The sequence below is a fragment of the Dipteris shenzhenensis genome, chromosome 18, assembly GCF_047967505.1.
Source record: "Dipteris shenzhenensis isolate YYH24624 ecotype China chromosome 18, Dip_SZ_1.0, whole genome shotgun sequence".
In the NCBI taxonomy this organism is placed as follows: domain Eukaryota; kingdom Viridiplantae; phylum Streptophyta; class Polypodiopsida; order Gleicheniales; family Dipteridaceae; genus Dipteris; species Dipteris shenzhenensis.
Window position 1 is genome coordinate 28,963,086 of NC_141613.1, and position 25,131 is coordinate 28,988,216.

The following is a 25,131-nucleotide window of genomic DNA, read 5'->3' on the forward strand; positions in this document are numbered from 1 at the left end:
TTTTCCTTATTTCTTTTTCTCTTATCTCTTCCGTTTTGTCCCTTTAATTAATATAGATAGTGCTTCTATACATTTTTTTTAGAACCCCCTGTTTTTTATTTTCACACAACTCTATTTGTAAACCTTTGTTCAATTACCTATAAGTATACATATTTATATATATATATATATATATATATATATATATATATATAAAATTCATTATATATTTAAAATTTCCCTTTGGTTCATTATATTCTTTTTTAGTGATACAATTGATTTTAGTTTTATACCTTTGGCTCTTCATACAATTGATTAATTATTTATTCTTCTTATGGAGATAAAAAGAATGGAAATTTGACCTTTGGTACTGATCCTTGGAATGTCTCTATTGAGGGTGTGGACTACCCCCCTCCTTCATGATTTTTCTAAACTTAAAAAGAAATCTTGAGAAGAGTATGGATTGCCCCTCGTCGAGTATTTCAGGATTTATGATTTACTAACTTCCACAATTACATTTTATTCTATTAAAATGGTGATTCATCCCTTGGTGATTCTAGTATCAAATTTTTATCAATTGCTAATTTGTTTAGGATGCTTCCCTTGCCCTCAACCCTATTTCTAAATATTGTAAAGCTAAGGCCTTAGTGTAATTATAATTTTTCAATTAAAGGTATTGCCCCTCCTAAACCCTTTTTATTCATTATGTTAATCTCTCACTCCAAAAGTTTTTTGCCCCCTCCAGGGGTCTGTTTAACATGGAATTTTTTCCTATACCCTTGTGATCCCTTCCTTATTTCTTAAATTTCTGCGGAATTTTTTCCTATACCCTTGTGATCCCTTCCTTATTTCTTAAATTTCTTCTTTATTGACGCTAAAAATTTATGCCCCTAATCGGTATCCTCTGCCAATGTGTGTGTGTGTGCAACTTTGTTTAGAGTTACTAAATTTACCCCTTGATGTGTGCTTTCCTTAAAGGCTACAAAGCCTTTACTTAACTGCCCTAATCCACACACTTACCACCTCTAACCCAACCACCCTTAATGTACAAACTTGCTATAATTAGACTCACATAGCTACACCCTTCACCATTTCTCTCCTTCCTCACATGTTCTCTGTGGCTTTTTTTTTTTTTTCAAGAAAGAGACTTCTATTAAGTAAGAGAAAAAACCCACGAGAGCAAGCTCAAAGTGGAATACATCATGCAATCATGAGGATAAATAAAACCCCCTTAGAGTGAGGTGGAAAACAACCAAGGCTGAGGCTGAAAGTGCCACCTCAACCCTGTAGTAGTCTCAGAGAAGAAAGGAGAATCCTTCCATTCCCTGAAGAAAGAAGCCCTCCTAGCTGAGGCTGCACAAGAGTCTCCCTGCATACTCGTCCATACGGCTATCAAAGTATGTACCGTGTCTGTCCAGATACTAGCGAATGTGTGCGAGGGATGAACTTGAGTACCCTAATCCACACACTTACCACCTCTACCCCAACCACCCTTAACCTACAAACTTCTTGCTATAATTAGACTCACATAGCTACACCCTTCACCATTTCTCTCCTTCCTCACACGTTCTCTGTGGCATTTCATGTGTAATTGCACCGAAAATAGCCACAACCTCTTATCCACTACCTCCTTTTAATTACATCATAGTTTCTTCCCCACTACCTTGTGCTAACACTTTATCTTCCTTCTTGGCACAGTCCCCCTTCCCGTTTTTAGCTTGTTCCGTAACAACCTCACCAACCTTGGACTTTCTTGTAACGTTTGCCTCACCTTGATTTATTGCATAAGACTTCTTTCCTTCACAAGTCCCTTATAGTTAGCTACCTCTTCATTGCTCTTGGCTTCTGCCCTTCCTCTTTGTCAAATGCCTTCCTTTTAGCTTTGACTCACATACGTGTTCACATGTTCTTTGGCAGCTTGGAGTGTGGTTGTTGTTCTTTTGCACTTCGATTTCCTTGGCTAAAATTGGTGTTTTCATCTCAGCCACTCTTGACTTTTTGACTGTCTACATGGCACCATCTTCCGTCGCTTTTCTTGTGCTTCATGGTACACAGTTTTGCTCCCTAGCTCTTCTATCTGTCCTCAACAACTTCCCCTCAACGGCTTGCCCTCAACGACTTCCTCACGGTTAGACTTTTCTCTCAGGTGCTCCCCTTTCTTAGTTACTCACATTACCTCTTCCTTCAAGAAGATCGGCATGCCTACTTTGCTCGGCTTTATCTTCATCACCCTTGGCCACTTGCCTTCTTCACGACTCTGGTTTGCTGCTCCTTAGCCAACCTTTCTTACTACTTCTCTTCTCTTTACTGTTACTATAGTCTAGGTTCTCACCTCTCGTTGTTTAAGTGACCTTTGTCTTGTGTATTTTTTTACTCTACTGACGGTCTCTCCTCCTTTTTCGTCTGCCACAGCATGATGATCTGCACTTCTTACATCCATTATATATACCTCGTCATCTCCATAGAGACCTCTCTCCAAGTTTGAAGTCCTTGCGACCTCCTTTCGGTTGGTTTTCCTTAAACGCTACTCAAGTCTCAGCTTCCTTTTTCAAGCTTGTGTGATCTGCTCTTGGACCTGGTTCCTTCTACTTGATGAACTGCATGCATACTTGATGAGTTGCGTACTCTCATAGGCATGCCTTCCACTTGTTGCTTCCTTTTGATTGATGGCTTGGTTTCCATTTGTGTCTTTGTTGATGCTCAGGTGGCTTTGTACTTACAGACTCTTTGTGTTTGAGTAATTTTGTTGATGAGGCTTATGTTGCCTCCCAAAGCTCTCCGTTGTGTCACCTACAGCTCTTTTGGCTTGATTGTACTTTTCGTCTGGCACGTGGAATTCTCAATTGTGCTTCATTATCAACTCTTCTCTTGCTTTGCATTTGATTCTTCAAGTGCCTTTTCACCTTGGCTATTGGTAATGGCTGCTCTCTAACTTCAACTCGGGCGGTAGAAGTTACTGTTTCCAGACTTCTCTCGGTTCACTGGGATGACCCCTGTTTTGGTGACCACATAGCTCCCCTTTGTGCCTTTACTACATGCATCTTCTTGCTTCTTGAAGCCTCCCCTGTGCCTATGTTTGCACCACGTATTTCTTTCTATCTATGATGCTAGCATTTTATTTACACTTTAGGATTTATATATATGTTATTTCTTTAGGATATATACATAGTTATTTCTTTGATTTTTTATAGTTATGTCTTTAGGATATATATACATGTATATTTATTTATATACTTAGGTCTTTCTCTTTGTTCCTCTTCTAATTTTCCGTTTTCCTTATTTCTTTTTCTCTTATGTCTTCCGTTTTGTCCCTTTAATTAATATAGATAGTGCTTCTATACTTTTTTTTTAGGACCCCCCATTTTTTATTTTCACACACCTCTATTTGTAAACCTTTGTTCAATTACGTATAAGTATACATACTTATATATATATATATATATAAAATTCATTATATATTTAAAATTTCCCCTTTGGTTCATTATATTCTTCTTTAGTGATACAACTGATTTTAGTTTTATACCTTTGGCTCTTCATATATATATATATAGATATAATTGCAAGCAATTGATTAATTATTAATTCTTCTTATGGAGATAAAAAGCATGGAAAATCGACCTTTGGTACTAATCCTTGGAATGTCTCTATTGAGGGTGTGGACTACCCCCCTCCTTCATGATTTTTCTAAACTTAAAAAGAAATCTTGAGAAGAGTGTGGATTGCCCCCTGTCGAGTATTTCAGGATTTATGATTTACTAACTCCCACAATTATATTCTATTCTATTAAAATGGTGATTCATCCCTTGGTGATTCTAGTATCAATTTTTTATCAATTGTTGTAGACTTGGTTAATTTAATATGTTATTATTCCTCTTTGGTTTATAAAATAAAAAGTTGAGATTAACTAACCTAGGGGAGTGGAGTTTCCCCCACTTCATTTTTTTCCTTTAAGGGTATGGACTACCCTCCTTATTGTCTCACACATTTTGATAGCAAACTATTGATGGGTTTCTGACACTGATTGTACTTATAACATTGTACATGCAAATTTTTGATATTTTTAAATCTAGATGGATGTCTTTGCTCCTAGGTAAAGCAATAGCATGCCATGAAATATAGCCATTACTTGTCTACCCAATTGAAACTATGACATTCTAACACCTAGTTTTTCTTGGATGGTGGCAGGTAAGTGAACCCTGACCTCGGAGTCTGAACTACCGGATGGATTCTAGACGCTTTTGTAAACCTACCTTGTTTGGCTGCAATACCTTTGAAATAAAATTATATCTCATTTCTTTTAAATGTTTAAATCTCTATATTTGAATTATTTTTAAATTTTAATTGTTTAGTTTAAGGCCAATCTATGACTGAATCGATTGTATGGTTCAATTATTGAGGGAATAATGAATTACACACACACATACACATAGAGTTTGAAAATGGCTTTGCATTTGCAAGAGGTTCCATTAAAGCATTCAAACTTTCCAATGGTTCTACTCACGAGCTTCCATCATAGGTGTGGCAAATTAATCATCCATTCATCTTGACAATTGTTTGCATCTAGCACAACTTAAGGCAGTGCTCACGAATACTTGTACTCACTTGTTTCTTAACCTTGATCGTGATTACTAGCACTTCCTCATGAACTACTGGAGTATCAATCATAGGTATGATGGCTAAAGATTGTACCTCTTTTGATTGCTCGGATGATTCTTTGATTTAATGAGCAAAGAAATCCCGATAGTATGAAGGTATTCAAATTAAATCGGTGAATGTCAGACTAACTTGCATGTTCTTGAATATTTCCCATGTTTGGGCTAGCTTTAGCTAGGTTCCAATGAAGCACTCAATTATGCTACATTTGCCTTAGATTTTAAGGATTCCCCTCGCTCAATAATAGACTATTGAATTTGCTTGGGCATCTCCACTGTTGGAGCTTTCCCTTTCAACTCCCTTGCAATTTTAGCAGCTAACTCTTTTTGAGTTTTCCAATTGATGTGTTTACTTGAAGAATCCATATCTTTAGTGGTTGCAACTGATCCTTTTGACCAAGTGACCACTTGGGCATCAACCGTATCTCGTGGCTCGACTACATCTACTTGGCATTCTAGATCCACTTCTTTTCTTTCCATGTTAGTCTTGAGAAACTTGAAATGTTCAGGCCCTATTGGACTGTCAAAACACAGATGATTATCCCCACAACAAAAGCACTTGATCTTAGACAGATCTATTTTCTCCTTACCATTCTTAATTTTTTCCTTCTGCTCAGGATGTGGTGGCTTACCATTTGATGGCTGAGCATCAGTCTCATCAACTTTTTTTTTTTTGCAAAAAAGAGACTTCTATTAAGAAAGAAAGAAACTAGCTAGAGCAAGCTCTGTGCAAAAATACAACATGCTAAGCATGTAATAAAAAACACCTAAGAGGAATGAGGTAGAAAGAAACCAAGGCTGAGGCTGAAAATGTGAACTCAACCCTGTAGAAGTCTAGTCTCATCAATTGGTTCACTGACACTTGGCAATTTTTACCATTGAACCAACATTCGGATTCATCATGCCCAAACTTAGTGTAAGTATTGCAATACTTAGCTTTACATTCCTCTTCCACGTGTCAATGCCTAGAACACTTGTTACTCTGTTTCTCATTGTTACCTAGCTTCCCTCAAATGCCCAATTCTTTTAAGCCCTTCTTCAGCTCAATTTTGAGCTGATCTTTCTTTGCTGGCGTCTCCTCGATGTCACTGCTGTCAGCATATTTCTTCTCTACCTTGTTCTTTAATCCTTCACTCTTCTCCAGAGCAACAGCTCGGTCTAGCCATTCTTCATAAGTTCTAGCCGAATTGACTATCTCTGGCTTGTGCAAGTCTACCTGCGTGCAACCTATGATCAACTAGGCTCACATAGACTTGTCATCGGGAACCATGATCAACTGATTGATAAGAGCTCGCATCCTAAGTACAAAGTCTTAGACGGACTCTCCCTTGTTTTGCTTCAGCTCACTTACCTTCGTTCGAACATCTTCTTCATTAATTTCCTGCCTAAACCTCGCAAGGAATGCTTCGGATATTGCATACCAATCAAGGAAATATTCAATTAGAAATTGATTAAACCACCTTTGGGAATTTTTTTAAAGGTACACAGAAAATAATCCATGTACTCCTCATCTATTGTGGCACCATTGATGCGATTGACTCGCAAGAAACTATGCAAGTGAAAATTTGAAAATTTACCTTGATGTTGGTGCTGGACTTAGACTTTTCTACTCCATAACCTGAGTAGGCAAGTCTTCCATTTGGAAGGACCAAATCACTATCCTTTGACTTGCCATACCCGCCTTCATGCATATGAGGACGCTATTTACCTTTTTACAATCGGTTGGTACTGTCTTCAGGCATTAGAGATACAGTTCGGTGAATGTCTATAAGTCGAGTAGGATTTCTCTCCACTGTGAGAGGAAATAGGAAAATTTCCTTAGTTGTTCCTCGTTCACCTTGGGTCTTTGGTGGCATCTCTCTCCATCAAAATCATGTTGCTCTTCCCATTGGTTGTTTGTTTGACCATCTCCTGTAGCTGGTGTGACATGAAGTTGGGGGTAATAAACTTCACGCACCTCTTCACTTCCTACTGCTTTTCAACTAAGTGAGAAAGATATTTATCACTGAGAAAGGGACATTAAAAAGAAGCTTTTATGCCAAGATACCACACCATAATTTCCTCCCTTAGATGAGAATGAAGATGGTAACATCCCAAGTGATGTTGTACTCAAGCATAGGGAGAAGGAAAGGATCAGCAAAGGCCATAATCTCAACAAGCCAGTCTGCGCTAAAGAGAAGAGCGATACGTTGTTGAAAGAAGATCTTGTGGCTCAACATGACATGAATTGATATATATCGAGGAGTTTGAAGGGGCTGATTGGGTCAGATGGGTAGGTTCCAAGAAAACATTGCACCTCCTTCATAGATACCTTTACAATTAGCTCAAAACACTCTGCAAATTGTCATTAGACATAGAGGCCTACAACTTTCAATAGAGACATGATGTCAAAGATTCAAACACATCTAGAGATGAACCTAGAGATGGGCTTCACATTGATATACATTTCGTAAGAAACAAAGAAGCGGCCAAAAAGTAACGGGCAGTTTACTAGATGGGGGTAAAAACTTTCATGAAAATAGACTATCAAACACAGACTCATAAATTTTTGTTGTAATATCTGATTCAAGGTCTAATCACATAGAAAAATGCACCCTGAAGAGAGATTTGCACTCATATAATTTCATTAAAATCAGACTACCAAGCAGAAAGTTATGAGCAAAACACTAACAATGGGTCAAACTGTCATAGAAACTACCCTCCACCCATGCTAATTTTGCCTGAGCAGGATGCTCCCTCAAGTCTCCACCTTCATCAATGATCCACCACTCATAGATTTTGCCTAGAAGAGGGTAATAACTCCCTTGGTGGCTCAGGAGATGGATGGACCATGTGTGTGCAATGAGCGGCCAAATAGAAAGAACTTTTATGTCTTAAAAAGAAAAAAAAGGGAAGAGAGACTCAAGAGAGGGAATACGAAGTAATCTTCATTGTCAATAGAGTGAGACTCCACTCCAATGCAACTCAAAATACTATAAACACAAGGGAGAAGAAGAGGTTTCATACATACAAGAGGAGCAGAAGCTCTAAGACTAGTCATAGAGAGAGAATAAACTAGAGAGAGGTGGACTGAAGAGTCTACATAAGAGAATATCTACAAGAGGGGGAGAAGGCTCATGGAAGAGGCTTGAGGAGACTAGAGCTACAGCAACAAGAGGCCTAATGGTGGAATAGATGATGAACAAGGGAGAGGAGGGCTCCTTTTATAGAGTTTTTGTCACCCTCCTTCACCCATTTACAATTGCTGCCTGTAGATTCCTTTCCCCATCAATCACATAAGCCCATATGTCACCATCCATGTCTATTTTGGCTACTCTTTCCATGTGTCCCATCAAAAGATGCTCAAGCGTCTCCCCACATGGAGCCCATAGGGACCCTCTCTTTTCCATATGTCCACATCCTCCTTATTCCACATAGGAATTCTAGAAGGATTCCTCTTGGCTCCACACTCCTCCACATGCCTTCCACACGCTTAGCATGTGGCCTCTCTTATATTATTGGAACACATGGACATGAGCCCACCTCTTTATATGATTCACTCTTCCTATATTCGAAGAAACCCCATAATATCCCATACACAAATAACTCTCACCACATACCAAGGTGTTATCATTCATACACATGGTATTTATGATGATTCATTCCACTCATCCTCTCAATTCCATACAATATCTTAGAAAATAGAAATAAGTGAGAGCCGCTAGGCTATCACTTGATACTCAAACTCTAATCAAACATAGAGAAAAACAATACCAATGCCAAATAAAAAATATCAATTTTTGGCGTCATATCTTTCCCCTTCCAACAAATTTAAGGCAATACTCATTGGTGCATCTAGTTATCACCGTGCATTGGCCTTTGCCCACTGAGTCGCATAATCTGTGGCCACCAATAAATAATGCTTACCCTGAGATGAGTGAGGGAGTGGTCCCACAAAGTCCAACCCCCACCTCTCAAATGGTCCATATGCTAGAATAGGCTTCAAGGGCCCAGGAATCAACTGTCACCTTTCAAACTTTCTTTTGGCATGCTTTAGAACTTTGACACCATTCATATACATCCTTATGGAGGCGTTGCCAAAAGTAACCTGCATTAAGAATTCTCCTAGCTATGCTTGCTGAAGCAAAATGACCAGAGCATTCATGACACATTTCTAGGATTTTCCTAGTCTCCATGGGATGGACCACTCGACGGAGCACCTTATCTTTTCCCAATTTATAAAGAATGTCATCAACAATAGTATAGGGACAATCCTTCCTTACAAATCTCTGCTTCTGTTGTGGAGTTAACCCTTGAGGAAACATGCCTTCTTCCACATACTACTGAACATCTTGCAGTTCTGGCCATCCAGTGTCTACCAAAGAAACCACCCCCTGTCTTGTACTACAATGGCTTGAGTAACTAACTCATCTGCCCTTTGATTTTCTTTTCTGTTTATATGAACAAACTTGCAAAAATCAAACTGACTACATAATGCCATGGCCTTTTGATTAAGCTCCTTCAAATGAGGACTTCTTATCCTATAATACCCTTGCATTTTCTTTATAATAAGCTGAGAATCTCCTCTTACTTCCAATTCTTTAACTTGACTTTGAAGACAACCCTCCAAACCAAGAATCAAAGCATTATACTCAGCTGCATTGTTAGTTATGATACCTGGAAGCTCTTGTCCTCTAGCCCATACTTCTTGACCTTTAGAATTCATCAAGACCATCCCCCGGCTCCTTGTTGGCATGAAGGACTAAAAGCCCCATCAAAATACAAGACAAAAGCTATTGGTGGTGTCTCCCTTTCATCAGTAATGTCCTCCTTATATTTCTTTTCTTCTCTTAGATCCTCCCGTCCTATGAGCAATCTGCCATAGTGGACCTAGTGGTATTTTCAGTGACAAAAGAGAAAGAGAACTCTTGAAGCTCTGACAACCATTTTGAAAATATTCCCCTAAGATTAGGCTTGTGAACTAGATATGCTAATACAGACTAAGAGGTAAGAAAGCAAAATGATCTAGGTAATAAATAGGAGTGAAACTTTCTGACTGAAAACACCAAAGAGAGAGCTTGCTGCTCCATTTCTTCAAACCTTGTTTCCACCTCTGTAAGCTGTCAGTTGGCATAATAGATGGGTTGCATTCTACCTGCCTCTCCGTTTTGTAGCAATACAACACCAACTGAATGCAAAGATACACTTGGATTTACATAAAAGTCTTGAGACCAATCAGGGGGGTTCAATATTGGGCCCTTACTCATGGCCTCCTTAAGTTGTTGAAAAGACTCTTGTTGCTCCACACCCCATTGGAAAAAAACTCCTTTTCTTGTCAACAAGTTCATGGGATGCACTATCTCTGTGAAATCATCACAAAAGCGTTGATAATACTTGCTCTTTCCTAGAATTCTACGAACACCAATGACACTCTCGGAACTTGGCAATGCCATGATTGCTTGAACCTTGTCAGGATCCATTTGAAAGCCTTCTTCAGACACAATATGCCCCAACAAGACTACTTTTGTTTGAGCCCTAATGACAGTTGGTAGGATTTAGACACCCTTTTGCTTCATCAATCCTAGCTAAGGCCATCTTTACTTCTCCATGTGATCTATGCATTGAGAATAAATGCAAAAATCATCCAAAAACACCCCTATGAACTTTCCCAAGTAAGGCTCAAGCACTTGACTCATGAACCTTTGAAATGTAGCTAGTGCATTGGTCAACCCAAAAGGCATCACTTTGTAAGCAAAAACTCCCCAAGGTGTGACAAATGATGTTTTATTTTGATCTTCCTCCCGAATATGAATTTGAAAGTACCCAGAATACCCATCACATATAGAAATCTCATGCCCTACTACTTGGTCTAGTATTTCATCTTGGAATGGCAAAGGAAGATGATCCCTCTATGTGCATGCATTCAAAGGACAAAGGTCCACACAAATCCGCCACTTATTTCCTTTCTTTGGTGTGACAACTACAGGAGATATCCATTCTGAATCATCAATATGAAAGATGAATCCCACCTCAAGTAGTTGTGTTACCTCTTTCTTTAGTGCCTCAGCTTGGATCACCCCCAATCACCTTAAGCATTGCACAACTGGCTTGCTTTCTGGCTTCAACTCAATTTTGTGCTCCACAAGAGAGACTAGTCAAACCTGTGAATAGCTTGTTGTTGCAAAGAGATATGGGAAATCATCTAGCATATCCAAGTATTGGAGCTTCTCACTACTTGATAGAGAATCACCAAGAAGCTCTTCATTGCATTGGCATTGTTTAGTGTGCTCTACATCCTCCACTTGAAGTGTCTCTATAGGATCTTCTTGTACCACCAACTTGTTCCCTCATGACTCATCCCGATCAACAGCAAGACAAAGACCAAAGGTAACTCCTTCCACCTCACCCTTTGAGCTAGACTCCTCGGAGCTACACCTGTCTCTTCTTCTTCATCAATTAAGTCAGAGCTCCAACTCTTTGATGTTGATGACTCCTCCTTGACAACTTTCTTTTTATGGCTTCTGATGTTGTAGCACATCTTCTTATCATATTATGCATAACCACTTGTTGAAAACCCTTCACAATGTGATCCTCAACAAAATCTTCAAAAATAAGTGACCAACCAGCACCATGAAAACATTGTGTATACATGCATTCAAGAATCACCCTTGTCACAATTGGAAGTGCACATAACAGCTTCAAGATATTGTACTCTTCATCATTTGCATAGAAAAAGAAGTCGAAAGCATTGAGAATCACCACTCCACTGTTATAGTCAAAAACTACCCAAAGACTCAACTCTTCTTCACACCAAGCTACTAGTGCATGAAACAATCCCCAATCTATCATTGTGCCTACTGACGGAGTTGTCAGTTCACCAACATATTCAAGAGTGCAAACATAAAGCATATGATCATGATGACTGTGCAAATAGCTTGAGCATCACCTTCACAATCTTCTAGTTCTCTTAAACGGGCTCCAATCTCTTCTAACGAAGTTCTTCCAGGCATCTTCTTTATCACATCAAAAAACACATGCCTATACTAGGCATTATAGGAACAAAGTGGAGACAAGTTGTGAACACAAGTGAGAAAGAGTGCACACACAAGAAAGCTCCAATAGAAATGTTCAAATGAAACAATACAAGTACTCGGTATATATAGTACCCAAGTACTACTGGTCCACCATAGGGTTGACTTTATGCCTACAACACCATATCTTTGTAATCTCTTACAAATCCCCCCTCAAAGATATGGCTGAAAGTACCCTGGAAACATCTCAGGTGTACCCTGTAGTACCTAAAGTACCATGGTTGCACAAATTCATCCAGATGGATATGCAACCTATGGGAGTACATGAAAACAATGTCATTGTGAATCACTTCACAACCCCCCTTGACATTGTGAGAATGTCTTTGATCCCCAAGCCATGTCGATGTGAAAAGATCTGTTGACAGGGCTTTGGTGAAGATATCCGCCACATTGTCCTCAGATGGACAAGAGATGAGATCAGTGAAGCCATCAGAAATACAATCCCATACATAATGATAATGATTTTCAATGTGTTTCATGCGAGCATGAAAGACATGATTGTTGGCTATGGCAATGCAACTCTAGTTGTCATAGAAGATAGAGTTTGCTTTGCCATCTTGTGCATGATGCAAGTCATGCAAAAGCCTCCTTAACCACATTAACTCCGTAGTGGCTGAATTTGCAACTTTGTACTCTGCTTCACTGGAGGAAAGAGAGACTCGCTCTTGCTTCTTACTGAGCCATGCGATATACGCTGAGAACCCAATGAGAAGCAATAGCCAGTAGTGGACAGTCTGTCATCAATGTCCCCTAACCAATCTGAGTCAGTGAAACCACTCAGCTTTAGATCACAATTTGAAGCATAATGCAAGCCAAGAGAGAGAGAGTCATGGACATATCTGAGAACCCTCTTTGTTGCATTCCAATGTGTGATCGTGGGACAATGCATGAACTGCCTCAAAAGCCCTGTGGCATAGGCAATATTAGGTTGTGTGGAGCATAGATATATCAAACTACCAACCAACTGCCTGTACAAAGTGCCATCAAACTTTTCAGCAGTATCATGCTTACTCAGCTTGAGTCCCTTTTCCAATGGAGTAGCCATAGGCTTACAGCTCTCCATTTTAAATTTCTACAACAACCCCTTTGAATACTTTGTTTGTGACATAGAAATCCCATCATGGGTCTGCCAAAACTCAATGCCAAGACAATAATGCAATAGGCCCAAATCTGTCATGTCAAAGTTGTGACATAAAGTGGATTGCACTGTTGTAATTTGCAAATCACTATCAGTGAGTATGATGTCATCCACATATAGTACCAAATGACCAATTCTGATTTTTGCTATAGAACATATAGATTTGGCTCTGTATCAGTGTATACGAAGCCCTGGGACAGCAAAAACTAATGTATCTTTTGATGCCATGCACGAGGTGCTTGCTTTAGCCCATATAAAGCATTCTTGAGCTTGCATGCCTTGTGCTCTTGTCCCTTCCCTCAAAACCTTGGGTCTGATGTACATAGACCTCCTCTTTAAGATCTCCATTGAGGAATGCGGTCTTGACATCCATCTGGTACACTGACCAACCATAAAATGCAGCAAGAGAGATGATCGAATGAGTGGTGGTCATCTTGGCCACTGGAGCAAATGTCTCCTCATAATCTATCCCCTCCTCTTGTGCATATCCCTTGGCAACCAAAAGGGATTTTTATTTCTCTGCAGTACCACTCAGGGCTGCATCAACATCTTTAGTGGCCTCACGACATTAATAATGCCTCTAAACATGAGGCGGTCTATTCTCATTAATTGGATGCAAATCTAAAACATTTGAGGGAGAGCCATCCTCAACATGTGGCAAGCCATCTGAACTATGAGAAGTAGAAGGGGAAGCATCAAGAGACTTCATCTCATCATCCTCAAATTGGATGATGTCCAAAGGGGTGTCATCATATGGTGGCAAGTCTGCACTAGTGGGCTGCATGCACTCATTCTTAGCAAAGAGAACATCTTTGCTGATTATTACCTTTTTGGTAGCGGGATTATAAAGCCTAAATCCCTTACTTTCAGTACTATACCCCACAAAAATGCATTTGACACTCTTGTCATCAAGCTTTGTCCAATGTGCATGTGGAACCAAAGCACATGCCACTGAGCCAAAAACTTTGAAATGACTAACCTTTGGCTTATAAGTGGCTGTCACAAGGGCTTCTCCCCAAAAAGCCTTTAAGACTCTCTTGAATTTCAGCATGCATCTCGTCATCTCCATGACAGTACGATTCTTCCTCTCAGAGGTGATGTTTAATCCCATGCTACTTCAAAAATCCCTGGAATGCATGTGACATGTACTCTCCCCCTCTATTTGAGTTGAGTGTTCCAATTCTAGAATTGGTTTGGTTCTCAGCCATAGCTTTGAACTCCTGAAACCAATAGAACACCTCAGATTTTTCCTTCATGAGAAAAAGCCATGTGAACCTGGAGAAGTCATCTATAAAGGTCACAAAGTACCTTGATCCTCTATGCATGGGAATAGTCATGGGGCCACATACATCACTATGCACTATCTGCAACACTCTGGTTCCCTTGACCCAATTCTTGCCTTGTTTACTGAATGGCAAGCAATGCGATTTGCCAAGTGCACACCCCTCACACACTTCATTTGCTGGTTGCTGTAATTTTGGCATTCCCTGAGTCATATTATTGTTGTACAAGTAGGACAATGCCTTGTGATGGACATGTCCCAAACCTAGCATGCCATAAATCAACCTGGAAAGTGTTTGCTATAGCCAATACACTCTGATCATAAGGCTGAGCATCAAGCTTGTATAAGCCTCTGTCATATGTGCCTATTGCTATAACCTCATACCCTTTCTTTGGATCCTTGATCATGCATTGGTTATCTTGAAATTCGAACAACATATGTTGAACATGGGCAATGTTTGAAACTCAAATCAGATTTTGCCTCAAATTTGGAACATACCAAACATCTCGGATATACTTAACTTTCCCATTATCAAGCTAAATAGGAATGTGCCCAACTCCGAAGATGTCTTGAGAAGCATCATTGGCACACGTAACCCGTCTGCCATGAACATGTGTGATGCTCTCAAACCACTCCTGGCGAGGAGTCATGTGCTTAGTAGTGCCACTGTCGATATACCATGTATCACTTGCAACAACAAGGGAAGCACCCTTGATTGATTTTCAGCATTCAAATCCCCCCTGGCATCCATCTTCTCACTAAATGCAACAAACACAAAATCTCTATCACCTTGGGCAAGATGAGCTTCACCATGTGCATCTGAAGCACGAGTTTCAGTGGGGGCAACAAAATTACTGGTAGAGCTGTCCCTTTGCCTTTTCTTTTCATTGGCAATCCTTTTCCTACACTGCGATGTAATGTCTTGGCTTCTTGCAATAATTGCATTTGCCCTTTTTCTAATTTTTGCTTGAACTGGTTGCATTCCCCTCCTTGGGCTGAGTTGTATAGCTGTGTTTTGGCTCAAACTTTTTCTAAAATTTGCCCTTTCCACCCATGGTAAGCACTTGCTCACCCTGACAAGAGGCTTTGGCAAAATTTGAGCATCTCTCCTCTTCCTGCAACAAAAGTCCAACTAACTCATCGAACGAGAGTGGGACTACCCTGAGAACAATGGTCAATGACGTGACAAATGTGCCATATGAGGGCGCTAAGCTATTGAGAGTAATAGAGATGACGAGCTTCTTGTCTTCTATCTCCTCATCAATACTTGAGAGTTGATCACATAGATCAATGATCCTGGCAATATGATCAATGATGGCCTGGCCTTCCTGCATCTCGAGATCCTTGAGCTGATTTGTTAAGGCAATGGCCCTTGCCTCATTCTTAACATAATACATGTTTGCCAATCTTTCCCATGCTACCTTTGCATTCTTGCATGACTTGATAGTCATCATAATGTGCCTCTTCACATTTGTGGTAATCAAAAACATTGCTTGGGCATTGCGGCAATCAAACTTCTTCTGCTCCTCCGTCGATGCTATGGGACTAGTAGGAGGGACTGTAGTAGTCTGTTGTTTGCCTGTAGTTTGACCCGAAGAAGCTGTGCTGGATGTAGATGAGCCTACTGGCCTCACCTCATCCCCACTAACAATATCCCACAAGCCCTTACCAACCAAGATGTTCTTAAGCATGAATGACCACAAGGCATAGTTTGGTCCATCCAGCTTGTCACCCTCAGACAAATTGCCAAAACTGTCTGAAAGAGTTGACATGATGCAAAATGGGATACCCACAAGCTGCAAATGTACCTCCAAAAAGAACTGCAAGTCCCAAAAGTGCAATTGGCTGCAAATGTGCCTGCAAATCCCAAACTAATACGGCCTGCAAATGCAAAGTACGACTGGCTACGCTAAAATGCCACTGACTGCACAATGCAATCACTGTAAAAATGGCATCAACCAATCACAGCACTCTATTGCAATCTGAAGTGCAATCCCAAATTGAAAATGCACAACCCAAATCTGAAATAGCGCACCCATGAGTGCTCAAATGCATCCAACAAAGCTCAAAAGCATCCACAATTGTAAAGTAACTACAAATGCACCCAACAATGCAGAGTATATGCAAATGCACCTAAGAGTGCAAGAGTATGGGCTGCAAAAACAGTCCCAAAGTGAAATACACAGCTCAAAACACTTACTGGAAGTGCAACTTGGCCCGAACCACCTGCAAAACAGTCCACTAACTGTGTGGGCAAGCTGGAGATGATAAAGGAGCTGAAGTGAGCTACTTGGAGCTAAATGAAGCTGTCGAGAGTACTTTTGAACACAACACACGTGTAGAGAAGAGCTTGGAGGTGCTGGAACACACCTGGGAGAGGCTAGAGCTGAAAAGAGTCCAAATCTGAGCCAAAACGCCAAAAAATAGTCGAAAACTACTCGAATCACCTTCTAACAAGTCGTACGGACTCGAAATCAGGTTCTAACAAGTTGTACAGACTTGCGGCACTGTTGCACAATTGTACGGACAGATCCGTACGGACTGTATGGACAAAAAACATTTTTTTCACCTAAAATGGTGCGGGACAGGCTTGTTTGTATGCAGGCAGCTCAAAAATTTTTAAAAACGTCAAAATTGAACCTCAAAAGGTTTAAAAACAGCCACTGGACTGTTGGAGCTACCTCAAACGAAAGCTAGAGAGTTGAATGTGAGAACCAGGAATGCGGACTGGAGCACCAAGCTTGCGGGTCTCTGGAAGCAAGTGCGGGAATGGGGGCTCTAGAGACGAAAGCGCTCTGATACCAAATGTAGGAACAAAGTGGAGACAGGTTGTGAACACAATTGAGCAATAGTGCACACACAAGAAAGCTCCAATAGAAATGTTCAAATGAAACAATACAAGTACTTGGTATATATAGTATCCAAGTACTACTAGTCAACCATAGGATTGACTTTATGCCTACAACACCATATCTTTATAATCTCTTATAGGCATAACATGCAATCAAGTACACCTGAGATCATTTAGTAAGGTGGGATGAATCCAATACCAAACATACCCGATGTCTCCACCAAAAGATGTGACATGAAGTTGGGGGTAATAAACTTCACGCACCTCTTCACTTCCTATTGCTTTTGAACTAAGTGACAAAGATATTTATCACTGAGAAAGGGACATTAAAAGAAGCTTTTATGCCAAGATATCACACCATACTTTCCTCCCTTAGATGAGAATGAAGATGGTAACATCCCAAGTGATGTTTTACTCAAGCATAGGGAGAAGGAAAGGATCAGCAGAGGCCATAATCTCAGCAAGTCGGTCTGTGCCAAAGAGAAGAGTGATACATTGTTGAAAGAAGATCTTGCGGCTCAACATGACATGAATTGATATATATTGAGGAGTTTGAAGGGGCTGATTGGGTCGGATGGGTAGGAAACATTGCACCTCCTTCATAGATACCTTTGCAATTAGCTCAAAATACTCTGCAACTGTCATTAGACACAGAGCCCTATAACTTCCAATAGAGACATGATGTCAAAGATTCAAACACATATAGAGATGCGCCTAAAGATGGGCTTCACTCTGATATACATTTCGTAAGAAACAAAGAAGCGGCTAGAAAATTACGGGCGGTTTACTAGACAGGGGTAAAAATTATAACATGAAAATAGACTATCAAACACAAAGACTCATAACTTTTTGTTGTAGTATCTAATTAAAGTTCTAATCATATATAGAAATGTGCCTTAAAGAGAGCTTTGCATTGATATAAGTTTCATCAAAATCATACTACCGAGCGAAAATTTATGAGCAAAACACTAATAGGAGTCAAACTGTCATAAAAACTACCCTCCACCCATGCTAATTTCGCATGAGTAGGATAATCCCTTAAGACTCCACCTTCATCAACGATCCACTACTCATAGATTTTTCCTAGAAGAGGGTAAGTAACTCCCTTGGTGGCTCGAGAAATGGATGGACTGTGTGTGTGCAATGAGCGGCCGAATAGAAAGAACTTTTAAGGCTTTGAAATAAAGAAAAGGGAGGAGAGACTCAAGAGAGGGAATACGAAGTGATCTTCATTGTCAATAGAGTGAGACTCCACTCTAATGCAACTCAAAATACTACAAACATAAGGGAGAAGAAGAGGTTTCATATGTACAAGAGGGAGCGGAAGCTCCAAGACTACTCATAGAGAGAGAATAAACTAGAGAGAGGTGGACTCAAGAGTCTACATAAGAGAATATCTACAAGAGGGAGAGAAGGCTGATGGAAGAGACTTGAGAAGACTAGAGCTATAGCAACATGAGGCCTAATGGTGAAAGAGATGATGAACAAGGGAGAGGAGGGCTCCTTTTATAGAGTTTTTATCACCCTCCTTCACCCATTTACAATTGCTGCCTGTAGATTCCTTTCCCCATCAATCACATAAGCCCATATGTCACCATCCATGTCCTTTCTAGCTACTCTTGGCATGTGTCCCATCAAAAGATGCTCAAGAATCTTAAAATATTGAGAAAGTCAAGACTCTCCCCACATGGAACCCATAGGGACCCTCTCTTTTCCATATGTCCACATCCTCCTTATTCTACATAGGAATTCTAGAAGGATTCCTCTTGACTCACCCTCTCAATCCCATACAATATCTCAGAAAATAGAAATAAGTGAGAGCTGCTAGGCTATCACTTGATACTCAAACTCTTATCAAACATAGAGAAAAACAATAATTTCAGTACTCCTTTACCACCATTTAACCAATTGAACCATTGGGATTGACTTAATTCTACCGCCCATGTTGTGTTGCTTTGTTATATGCACAACTTGCTTGCCAATGCGATCTTTCCATGCCCTAAGTAGATCACACTCCAATGCTCCCATAATGCCATCCCATGTATGGTGCATGAGCATATAAAATGTGCTTCCAAAAAAGGAAACAAATTAGTAAGTACTGTGTGAAATTAAATTATAGATTACCATGTAGGTACAGTGGAATGATTCTTTCCCCAAGTGATCTCCATATTCTGGATAAAGTCATTCACCATCACAATGATGAAACATTGTGCATCATTATCTTCAAACCTTTTCTTGTGTATTAGAGGTACCAAGGTATCAAGGGCTAACCAAACTCGAGCCTTTTCTAAACTTTTTTCCCCTTCCCCCCTCGTTCAGAGTAGGCATTGTGTGACTTTTAACATACATCAACAAACTCATCAGCACATTTGAGCTTGCCATTCTTTCTCTTTGCTAAATAAAATTTTAAAGCCTTGACACTCCCAAAGCTTGGTTTGCATGGAACATTGACTATTTTTTCGGATTTGTTCTCATCTTTTGTAATCTTTACTTGCCCAGAGTGTAGTCCCATATTAGAAAAAACCTTTTCAATTCTTACTATCATCCTCTCACTCTCTTGTTGGGACTTCAAGTTATATGCATCAATTATGCACAAGTGCACTGGCTTCTCAATTATTCTAACAATAGCATGAAGGGCAAAAATGTGTACTCTCTCAAGATGAATTTCAATAATTGGGCTTAAAGATAGATGTTTCACTGGAACATTGCAATTTTGGTGCCTTAGATTGATTAATATCTGCAAGTTCATAAGACCATTGCTTTTGGTTTTTTGTACCAGCCTGCAATGGTACTCTCTTTTGCATGCATAATGGACAAGGATGGCTTGTATTTGTACATTAAATCATACATTTAATAGTCTTGAGGTCAACAGTAGCAGCTAGATGCCATTCTATGTGGTAGGATCCATAGCCCTCAACTTCAAGAAGATTACCATTGTTATGACCTTTGATCACACTTGGGATATTGGTTTGGTCAAAGAACCACTTCAAAATTGAATGTGACTCTTTTGACACCAGTAAAACTAACACATATTCTATTTTCAAAAGCTTTTTTTCATTATCGAACCAAAATTCAAATTTCCTTGCTACCTCAAATGCAACCAGCCACCAAATCTCTTCTTTTGATTGCACGGCTGAACTACCTCGCATCATCAAGCTCAACTTGAAGGTCCACTATTCTATTCATCAATGTCAATGACTCCTAATTTTTTGACCTTTGACAACCTCAATTTCATCACGCTTTAGTAAGATGCTTAGTTCACCATTGCATTCTACTATAGGTATATCATAAAACTTCACCAAGCCTGTAGAACTCTTTGAACATCCATCACAAAGTTGTTGTTGACTGTGAGTTCTAGTTCTTTAGACTGCCCAAACTTCCCTTTGAGAGTGAGTGTACTACATACATGTTGAGGCTCGCTGACTAGATCAAGTACACCCAAATTGAGAGCATGACTTGCCTTATCCACATGGCTTGGTTTTGGAAGCGGGGCTTTAATCTTTGTTCCCACAAAAAGACATGCTTTTTTTAAGCTCTTAAGTATAAGCCATGCCCTTATAATTATCCCTATAGCATCACAAACTCCATGTGCATTAGTTGCATTGAATTGTTCCACAACTTTGTTCATTGACTCAGATGTTATCTGTGATTTTAGATGGTTGAATTTGGGATGTTGTATAGCAGATTGTAAAATTTTCTTTGTAAACACTTCACCCATAGCACCAAGTTGTTCATCATGGATAGACATTAGTTTTGAAGCAGTCCTACAAGCCCTCACTCAATGCTTCCAGCCGCCACTTTTCTTGGATGTTTCATCCATTGGACACAATTTCCTCTTGCAAAGTCTTGGACACATAGGACTATCTTTCATGGATGCTAGGTTTTTCCAATTTTCCAATCTCATCTTTCACAGATTTGTTTTGCATGGTGCTCTCTCCCAAGTGAGCATTTAATGTTTGAACTTTCATCTGTAATTCCAGATTATTCTTCTCTATGCCAGCATATCATGTTTCTTTCGCACCCATTTGGACACTTGTAGCTTGCATAGATGATACCAAATGTTCATTCCAAGCCTCAAACATTGCAATCCTTTTGTCTCTTTCAATAAGCAAACATTGATATTGGGTATGAAGGCTACTTGATCCATGAGCAATGAACCTTCAAAAATATCCCAACAAACCATTCTCACCCTTATACAAAAATTTAATTAAGCTGGTCAACCAATGGAATTGAGGATCCTGACAAGTTTGTGGATCTACTGGACATATCTTTCCATCTAACCACAAATCCATATGTGTTTTTTTTGAATTTCAAAGAGTTGCTAAATCATTTCACTTGATAAGGAAGATTCATTCCTCTTTAGAAATGGTGCATTCTTTGCATCAATTTCAAAATGGATGTCCACGTTTTTCTTATCCTAAGGACCTCCATGGTTTCATACACTTTTGACCTAATATTACATAACATTGACATCAGCAAACAACATAGAAACATGCTAAGGCAAATTATGAATGCCAATAACATCAACACACACACAATAGAAAACAAAACTAATATCGCACACAAACATATCACATAAAAAATAAATAAATTGACTTGAATTTAGAAAATTTAGAGGCACACTTGACTTAGTAAACTATATTGAAACTACAAAAATCACATATGAAAATGACATTGTTATGGTATTAATTGTTTTAAAAACCAAAAAAATTTGTGAATGAATAATGCGAGATTCTTAGATTAGGGATCTTTGAAAGAAGAATGTGATTAAACTTGTCCTCCCCAGTTGCCTCTCTTGTATTCCAGGTCACTAAAGTTGATAGATCTTGCTCCATATAAATTATATGCTTCTAAACATCTCAAAAACTATTTCAAGCAAACTTTGTAAAAAACTAAGAGTATGTGTTTAAAACTATTTCAAGCCAACTTTTATAGAAAAGTAAGAGTGTATGTGTTTGAAAATATTAACTTTTCATGAAATTTCTCACAAGATAAAAAAACCAACCCATGTAGTGAAAGATAACTACACAAGACAAACTATGAACACACTTTTTCTTCAAAGTTGCATCATAAATTTCAAAGCTCGTCGTTGTCACTGCCTTGCATTGTGAGTCACCTCAACCTCCAGAAAGCTACTTGGATAATCCCTAAACCTTCACAGATGTTTCAAAATCATATATCCCTAGAGAAAGTGACCAATGTTGAGAAATGGGCAAAAGAAAGATTGATTTTCATGCACAGGCAATTGTAGTGCTTGAAAGTCAATCTTCTTTCTTCCTTTCTCAAAGAGTCTTATCCAGTACCTCCTTGTAGGCTTGAAACACCTTGCATCATTCGTGGTTCATCTAGAACATTGATTGCCTTGAGTTTTTGACTGAAAATGATTTGAGAGCACAAGAGCATCTTAGATGAGAGGAGAAGTCGTGAGATTTGAAAGAAAAGTGCCCAAAATAGAGCAAGAAGAAGTAAGGTTGAATCTCATTCAAAAAATCTTGAAAGTTTTGAACAAGTAAATGTGAAATGGGAGGGAAATGTAGGTAGAGAGAACCTTCCCTCTCGAAAGAAAGGAAGAAATTTAAAAATAGGGTTGGAGCAAGAGAAACTCGAAATGGAGCTCAGAAATGAGGGAGAGGGAAGAGAAATAAGAGAGAATGAGAGGAGCGTGATTGTTGGATGGGAGGATCTGGTTTTAGGACAAATAGTGCAAGTTTGGTTGAGAAACTACGTTTTTCAATTTGGCTACTATTCAAAAACGTGATAAGAGAGTGGAGGCACCAAGTGGAAGGCCTACATCAAACTTTGGGCCATTGAATAAAGAAATAGGAAAGTCATGCCATTTCCAATATTCTATTGCCCTCCACTATCTAGTTTTATCACCTCATCCTTCCATGTCATCATCAGTGCAAGGGCTCTCTTTTAGGGCCTCTTTTTGAGTCCAATTTTTTTGTAATGGTAGCTATGCCATCACCAACCCCCTTTTCATAGAACCAAGCTGCATTAATGCGACAACGACCCTTGTTCACGGATCCAACCTAAGAGATTTTCCACAGAGCCAAGCCTTGATGCATGCACACAAAGCCAACCCTCGACCTACAATCGAAGAAATAAGGTAGTGTAGACCATCCCATCAAATGTACCACAGAAGGATCACAAACCTCAGGAAGGCAGAGCCGCTAGGACATCCATGGGTTATTAACCCACTAGAAATAATTATCACAAAATTAATTAGCCTTGCATAGCTCCCATAAATAACACCAAAATGCAAATCCTTCGCTTAGGCCTTGCTTTGTTAGGCCAATAATTAGCCTTGCATAGTTCATGTAGATAACCCTAAAATGCAAAACCTTAGCTTAGGCCTTGCTTTGGCAGACCAATAATTAGCCTTGCATAGTTCCCGAAGATAACTCCCAAACTCAAAACCTTCGCCTTAAGCCTTGCTTTAGCACTCCTAGAAAACTTTTCGAAGCTTCTCTTCCCCAAAGATATGACTGCCTCACCCCATTACATAAAGGTTGCACATGGGTGGAGGATTAATCTCCATTGTTTGATTTTCACAATTAGAATCTACCATTCTACTAACACTTGCTCTGTTCAAACAACCACCCATAATTAAACCAATCTGAGTGATCCAATGGCTATCGCAACATATTTAAAGCTTTTGCTTTAGATCTAACAATGCACAAATCGCGAGTAAAAGAAAACAATTATAGCAAAAGTAATGCTTATCCCGATACGGACATTATCAATCACAAGGAGACAAAGAGATTTGTCTGAGTCAGCAGTCTCATAATAGATGGCTCCTTTGAACTGGCATTCTCCATTAAAGGACTTGAGGTGCTTTTGTTCATGGTTGTGAATCTCTAAGAAAAAGCGATCAAGGTCACTGTCATAAATCCGGGATGCCTACTAACCATTCAGAAAACACATGTTCTACGTTAGTAATATTCGAGTTGAACTGAAAATCATTTCTAGAAATCCAAACCACAAGGCGTGTGCCCACACAAGTGGCCAGTGTGAGTGCTTGACTTTTGATGGATCCCCAAGAAGTATTGCTTTCCAATTGACTCGCTCTCCTAGCTACACCTGCACCCTTTTCCAGACTTTCCTGGCTGATGGGCATGCCACGAATAAATGAAATACATCCTCTTGGGATCCTGGGCAACATCGACATTTGTCGTCACCTTTTCCAATCCTTAGCCCCCTTATGTTGATCCACACCGCCTTATGCATGATGAGCCAATCAGGGTTGACATCTTCTCAGGGATAGATTTTGACCAGATATATAGGAATCTCCACTTCCAACACTGAGCACAGTCGGAGGTGTTCCAATGAGCATTCAAGATAGGGATCATGTCTCCTATATCATCAAAGGGAGCAGGCATTGGAAGCAGGTGGGGGGAGAGGATCCAGTTGAACTCTAAGGCGTAGTTAAGAACCATGCCCCCCTTCCATTATATGGTTCCCTCCCAAAGTGCTAATCTAAAAGTGACAAAAAGAGCCTCTTGTATGGTGAGTCTGAATTCTCTTTTGATTTTGAGCATACTTTTTCATCTAAGTTGATCACTGCACCACAACTAACCCCACGATCGAAGGCCCTTGTTAAATAGGAAGCAAGCTCTAAGGAAGTCTCCATTATTGAATAAAGTGTTTCTGTGTATTGCAGAAGTCCATATGGAATCCAGTTGCATAAAGGAACCTTTCGCAGCAGAGAAGTGTAGCTGATTTTTGATTGACTCAAGAGCTGTCTAAAGATATTTCCATAAGGCACTTCTCTTTATTGAGCAAGGTTCGAGGAAGAAAACAACAGAAAGAATTGGGTATCGTTTCCATGCCTTGGCTCTGACAGGTCGACTGTGCTTGAAATTCCATGCTAGAAGTGTCGCCCAATCAAGCTCAGGGCTTAGGAGTACTTTGATAATCCATGTTGTAGCTAGTTTCACCGTCGCCTATTTGATATCCACTACTCCCAGTCCTCCTTCGCTCTTGGGTCTTGTACAGAAACTTCATCTAACTTTGGCAATCCTATTTGTTCCACCTAAAGGAAAGATTTGCATTTGGAAAACTATTTGTCCAACTTTGCCTGACTTGGGTGCCAACAAGAGAAGTAAAAGATAGTAATAGGGTACACGCAATGATTAAGAACCATTTGCCTTCCTACC